Below are 6,000 nucleotides of genomic sequence, written 5' to 3'. Positions count from 1 at the left end.
GACCGACACAGAAGCCCCCGTACAGCGCGTCGCTGTTACGGGGAGATATATCAATGTCAGCTATCACAACGCTAACGTCCGGTTGGATAGCTGCATACACACATAGAAAAAAGGAAAAAGGAAAAAGAAAAATAGAAAAATAGAAAAATAGAGAGATAGATCGTGAAGAAGTTTGAAAAAAAAAAGTACTGAGTAGGTCGTCCGTGGTGCTCTACTTCCGCGTCAAGCTGACGTCACTCCGTGGTGCGTTCAAGGGCGTTCGGGCTGGTTTGGCCGTAAGCGATTAACTCCACCCACAATACCTCCTTTATACATGTGAATCATCACCATCATCAATGGTTCTTCTGTTGCTTTGCAACCATAGCATCTTGAGGTGTGGGTGGGTGGGAGGGTCAATTGTTCCAAAATCAATCTCAAGGTGCAATTTTGTCATATCGTTGCAAGAAAAAAATCATTACAATTTTCAAAAATGACCTTCAGCAATATTGTCAGTGTTTCATATCCAGTTGTTTCCCTGATGCAGAGTAAACTCCCTGCTCTCTCATCGCTCTCTCCAAATAAGACAATTTGAAAATTATATGTTAATAAAACATGAATAAAGTAGTGTTTTGATTAGAAACAAATCTCATGAATGCTCACTTTCACCTTTCAGTGATGATGTGAGGGTTCCATATTCTTTTTTCCTTTGATGAACAGTCTTTCCTGCTCTTTCCAAGAGGTGTCTCCTCTGAAGCAGCAGCAACAGCGCCCTCTGCAAAGAAAAGTCTAAAAAGCTTACAGCACCTGGTATTCCCAGGCGGTCTCCCATTCAAGTACTAACCAGGCCCGACCCTGCTTAGCTTCCGAGATCGGACGAGATCGGGCGTGTTCAGGGTGGTATGGCCGTAAGCGATTAACTCCACCCACAATACCTCCTTTATACATGTGAATCATCACCATCATCAATGGTTCTTCTGTTGCTTTGCAACCATAGCATCTTGAGGTGTGGGTGGGCGGGAGGGTCAATTGTTCCAAAATCAATCTCAAGGTGCAATTTTGTCATATCGTTGCAAGAAAAAAATCATTAAGATTTTCAAAAGTGACCTTCAGGAATATTGTCAGTGTTTCATATCCAGTTGTTTCCCTGATGCAGAGTAAACTCCCTGCTCTCTCATCGCTCTCTCCAAATAAGACAATTTGAAAATGATATGTTCATAAAACACGAATAAAGTAGTGTTTTGATTAGAAACAAATCTGATGAATGCTCACTCTCACCTTTCAGTGATGATGTGAGGGTTCCATATTCTTTTTTCCTTTGATGAACAGTCTTTCCTGCTCTTTCCAAGAGGTGTCTCCTCTGAAGCAGCAGCAACAGCGCCCTCTGCAAAGAAAAGTCTAAAAAGCTTACAGCACCTGGTATTCCCAGGCGGCCTCCCATTCAAGTACTAACCAGGCCCGACCCTGCTTAGCTTCCGAGATCGGACGAGATCGGGCGTGTTCAGGGTGGTATGGCCGTAAGCGATTAACTCCACCCACAATACCTCCTTTATACATGTGAATCATCACCATCATCAATGGTTCTTCTGTTGCTTTGCAACCATAGCATCTTGAGGTGTGGGTGGGCGGGAGGGTCAATTGTTCCAAAATCAATCTCAAGGTGCAATTTTGTCATATCGTTGCAAGAAAAAAATCATTACAATTTTCAAAAATGACCTTCAGCAATATTGTCAGGGTTTCATATCCAGTTGTTTCCCTGATGCAGAGTAAACTTCCTGCTCTTTCATCGCTCTCTCCAAATAAGACAATTTGAAAATGATATGTTAATAAAACATGAATAAAGTAGTGTTTTGATTAGAAACAAATCTGATGAATGCTCACTCTCACTTTTCAGTGATGATGTGAGGGTTCCATATTCTTTTTTCCTTTGATGAACAGTCTTTCCTGCTCTTTCCAAGAGGTGTCTCCTCTGAAGCAGCAGCAACAGAGCCTCTGCAAAGAAAAGTCTTAAAAGCTTACAGCACCTGGTATTCCCAAGCGGTCTCCCATCGAAGTACTAACCAGGCCCGATCCTGATTAGCTTCCGAGATCGGACGTGTTCAGGGTGGTATGGCCGTTAGCGATTAACTCCACCCACAATACCTCCTTTATACATGTGAATCATCACCATCATCAATGGTTCTTCTGTTGCTTTGCAACCATAGAATCTTGAGGTGTGGGTGGGCGGGAGGGTAAATTGTTCCAAAATCAATCTCAAGGTGCAATTTTGTCATATCGTTGCAAGAAAAAAATCATTAAGATTTTCAAAAGTGACCTTCAGCAATATTGTCAGTGTTTCATATCCAGTTGTTTCCCTGATGCAGAGTAAACTCCCTGCTCTCTCATCGCTCTCTCCAAATAAGACAATTTGAAAATGATATGTTCATAAAACACGAATAAAGTAGTGTTTTGATTAGAAACAAATCTGATGAATGCTCACTCTCACCTTTCAGTGATGATGTGAGGGTTCCATATTCTTTTTTCCTTTGATGAACAGTCTTTCCTGCTCTTTCCAAGAGGTGTCTCCTCTGAAGCAGCAGCAACAGCGCCCTCTGCAAAGAAAAGTCTAAAAAGCTTACAGCACCTGGTATTCCCAGGCGGCCTCCCATTCAAGTACTAACCAGGCCCGACCCTGCTTAGCTTCCGAGATCGGACGAGATCGGGCGTGTTCAGGGTGGTATGGCCGTAAGCGATTAACTCCACCCACAATACCTCCTTTATACATGTGAATCATCACCATCATCAATGGTTCTTCTGTTGCTTTGCAACCATAGCATCTTGAGGTGTGGGTGGGCGGGAGGGTCAATTGTTCCAAAATCAATCTCAAGGTGCAATTTTGTCATATCGTTGCAAGAAAAAAATCATTAAGATTTTCAAAAGTGACCTTCAGCAATATTGTCAGTGTTTCATATCCAGTTGTTTCCCTGATGCAGAGTAAACTCCCTGCTCTCTCATCGCTCTCTCCAAATAAGACAATTTGAAAATGATATGTTCATAAAACACGAATAAAGTAGTGTTTTGATTAGAAACAAATCTGATGAATGCTCACTCTCACCTTTCAGTGATGATGTGAGGGTTCCATATTCTTTTTTCCTTTGATGAACAGTCTTTCCTGCTCTTTCCAAGAGGTGTCTCCTCTGAAGCAGCAGCAACAGCGCCCTCTGCAAAGAAAAGTCTAAAAAGCTTACAGCACCTGGTATTCCCAGGCGGCCTCCCATTCAAGTACTAACCAGGCCCGACCCTGCTTAGCTTCCGAGATCGGACGAGATCGGGCGTGTTCAGGGTGGTATGGCCGTAAGCGATTAACTCCACCCACAATACCTCCTTTATACATGTGAATCATCACCATCATCAATGGTTCTTCTGTTGCTTTGCAACCATAGCATCTTGAGGTGTGGGTGGGCGGGAGGGTCAATTGTTCCAAAATCAATCTCAAGGTGCAATTTTGTCATATCGTTGCAAGAAAAAAATCATTACAATTTTCAAAAATGACCTTCAGCAATATTGTCAGGGTTTCATATCCAGTTGTTTCCCTGATGCAGAGTAAACTTCCTGCTCTTTCATCGCTCTCTCCAAATAAGACAATTTGAAAATGATATGTTAATAAAACATGAATAAAGTAGTGTTTTGATTAGAAACAAATCTGATGAATGCTCACTCTCACTTTTCAGTGATGATGTGAGGGTTCCATATTCTTTTTTCCTTTGATGAACAGTCTTTCCTGCTCTTTCCAAGAGGTGTCTCCTCTGAAGCAGCAGCAACAGAGCCTCTGCAAAGAAAAGTCTTAAAAGCTTACAGCACCTGGTATTCCCAAGCGGTCTCCCATCGAAGTACTAACCAGGCCCGATCCTGATTAGCTTCCGAGATCGGACGTGTTCAGGGTGGTATGGCCGTTAGCGATTAACTCCACCCACAATACCTCCTTTATACATGTGAATCATCACCATCATCAATGGTTCTTCTGTTGCTTTGCAACCATAGCATCTTGAGGTGTGGGTGGGCGGTAGGGTAAATTGTTCCAAAATCAATCTCAAGGTGCAATTTTGTCATATCGTTGCAAGAAAAAAATCATTAAGATTTTCAAAAGTGACCTTCAGCAATATTGTCAGTGTTTCATATCCAGTTGTTTCCCTGATGCAGAGTAAACTCCCTGCTCTCTCATCGCTCTCTCCAAATAAGACAATTTGAAAATGACATGTTCATAAAACACGAATAAAGTAGTGTTTTGATTAGAAACAAATCTGATGAATGCTCACTCTCACCTTTCAGTGATGATGTGAGGGTTCCATATTCTTTTTTCCTTTGATGAACAGTCTTTCCTGCTCTTTCCAAGAGGTGTCTCCTCTGAAGCAGCAGCAACAGCGCCCTCTGCAAAGAAAAGTCTAAAAAGCTTACAGCACCTGGTATTCCCAGGCGGTCTCCCATCCAAGTACTAACCAGGCCCGACCCTGCTTAGCTTCCGAGATCAGACAAGATCGGGCGTGTTCAGGGTGGTATGGCCGTAAGCGATTAACTCCACCCACAATACCTCCTTTATACATGTGAATCATCACCATCATCAATGGTTCTTCTGTTGCTTTGCAACCATAGAATCTTGAGGTGTGGGTGTGCGGGAGGGTCAATTGTTCCAAAATCAATCTCAAGGTGCAATTTTGTCATATCGTTGCAAGAAAAAAATCATTACAATTTTCAAAAATGACCTTCAGCAATATTGTCAGGGTTTCATATCCAGTTGTTTCCCTGATGCAGAGTAAACTTCCTGCTCTTTCATCGCTCTCTCCAAATAAGACAATTTGAAAATGATATGTTAATAAAACATGAATAAAGTAGTGTTTTGATTAGAAACAAATCTGATGAATGCTCACTCTCACTTTTCAGTGATGATGTGAGGGTTCCATATTCTTTTTTCCTTTGATGAACAGTCTTTCCTGCTCTTTCCAAGAGGTGTCTCCTCTGAAGCAGCAGCAACAGAGCCTCTGCAAAGAAAAGTCTTAAAAGCTTACAGCACCTGGTATTCCCAAGCGGTCTCCCATCGAAGTACTAACCAGGCCCGATCCTGATTAGCTTCCGAGATCGGACGTGTTCAGGGTGGTATGGCCGTTAGCGATTAACTCCACCCACAATACCTCCTTTATACATGTGAATCATCACCATCATCAATGGTTCTTCTGTTGCTTTGCAACCATAGCATCTTGAGGTGTGGGTGGGCAGGAGGGTCAATTGTTCCAAAATCAATCTCAAGGTGCAATTTTGTCATATCGTTGCAAGAAAAAAATCATTAAGATTTTCAAAAGTGACCTTCAGCAATATTGTCAGTGTTTCATATCCAGTTGTTTCCCTGATGCAGAGTAAACTCCCTGCTCTCTCATCGCTCTCTCCAAATAAGACAATTTTAAAATGATATGTTCATAAAACACGAATAAAGTAGTGTTTTGATTAGAAACAAATCTGATGAATGCTCACTCTCACCTTTCAGTGATGATGTGAGGGTTCCATATTCTTTTTTCCTTTGATGAACAGTCTTTCCTGCTCTTTCCAAGAGGTGTCTCCTCTGAAGCAGCAGCAACAGCGCCCTCTGCAAAGAAAAGTCTAAAAAGCTTACAGCACCTGGTATTCCCAGGCGGCCTCCCATTCAAGTACTAACCAGGCCCGACCCTGCTTAGCTTCCGAGATCGGACGAGATCGGGCGTGTTCAGGGTGGTATGGCCGTAAGCGATTAACTCCACCCACAATACCTCCTTTATACATGTGAATCATCACCATCATCAATGGTTCTTCTGTTGCTTTGCAACCATAGCATCTTGAGGTGTGCGTGGGCGGGAGGGTCAATTGTTCCAAAATCAATCTCAAGGTGCAATTTTGTCATATCGTTGCAAGAAAAAAATCATTAAGATTTTCAAAAGTGACCTTCAGCAATATTGTCAGTGTTTCATATCCAGTTGTTTCCCTGATGCAGAGTAAACTCCCTGCTCTTTCATCGCTCTC

At 42.4% G+C, this 6,000-nt stretch overlaps 6 non-coding genes and 3 pseudogenes across 6 annotated transcripts; all 9 read right to left on the bottom strand.

Annotated features, from left to right (window-relative positions):
• Window positions 1–771: 771 nt before the first annotated feature.
• Window positions 772–890, bottom strand: LOC138408023 (5S ribosomal RNA). Its single transcript, XR_011241341.1, has one exon. It is a non-coding gene; the product is annotated as a 5S ribosomal RNA (ribosomal RNA).
• Window positions 891–1,380: 490 nt separating this feature from the next.
• Window positions 1,381–1,499, bottom strand: LOC138408538 (5S ribosomal RNA). Its single transcript, XR_011241857.1, has one exon. It is a non-coding gene; the product is annotated as a 5S ribosomal RNA (ribosomal RNA).
• Window positions 1,500–1,988: 489 nt separating this feature from the next.
• Window positions 1,989–2,097, bottom strand: LOC138409954 (5S ribosomal RNA; annotated as a pseudogene).
• Window positions 2,098–2,587: 490 nt separating this feature from the next.
• On the bottom strand, window positions 2,588–2,706 carry LOC138408537 (5S ribosomal RNA). The gene has a single exon (XR_011241856.1). It is a non-coding gene; the product is annotated as a 5S ribosomal RNA (ribosomal RNA).
• A 490-nt stretch (window positions 2,707–3,196) lies between these two features.
• On the bottom strand, window positions 3,197–3,315 carry LOC138408536 (5S ribosomal RNA). The gene has a single exon (XR_011241855.1). It is a non-coding gene; the product is annotated as a 5S ribosomal RNA (ribosomal RNA).
• Window positions 3,316–3,804: 489 nt separating this feature from the next.
• Window positions 3,805–3,913, bottom strand: LOC138409952 (5S ribosomal RNA; annotated as a pseudogene).
• Window positions 3,914–4,403: 490 nt separating this feature from the next.
• Window positions 4,404–4,522, bottom strand: LOC138408661 (5S ribosomal RNA). The gene has a single exon (XR_011241980.1). It is a non-coding gene; the product is annotated as a 5S ribosomal RNA (ribosomal RNA).
• Window positions 4,523–5,011: 489 nt separating this feature from the next.
• Window positions 5,012–5,120, bottom strand: LOC138409951 (5S ribosomal RNA; annotated as a pseudogene).
• A 490-nt stretch (window positions 5,121–5,610) lies between these two features.
• LOC138408534 (5S ribosomal RNA) lies at window positions 5,611–5,729 on the bottom strand. Its single transcript, XR_011241853.1, has one exon. It is a non-coding gene; the product is annotated as a 5S ribosomal RNA (ribosomal RNA).
• Between the last annotated feature and the right edge of the window lie 271 nt (window positions 5,730–6,000).

This window comes from Paralichthys olivaceus, chromosome 5 (assembly GCF_024713975.1).
Source record: "Paralichthys olivaceus isolate ysfri-2021 chromosome 5, ASM2471397v2, whole genome shotgun sequence".
Lineage (NCBI taxonomy): Eukaryota > Metazoa > Chordata > Actinopteri > Pleuronectiformes > Paralichthyidae > Paralichthys > Paralichthys olivaceus.
This window is presented reverse-complemented; position numbering and strand designations above follow the sequence as displayed.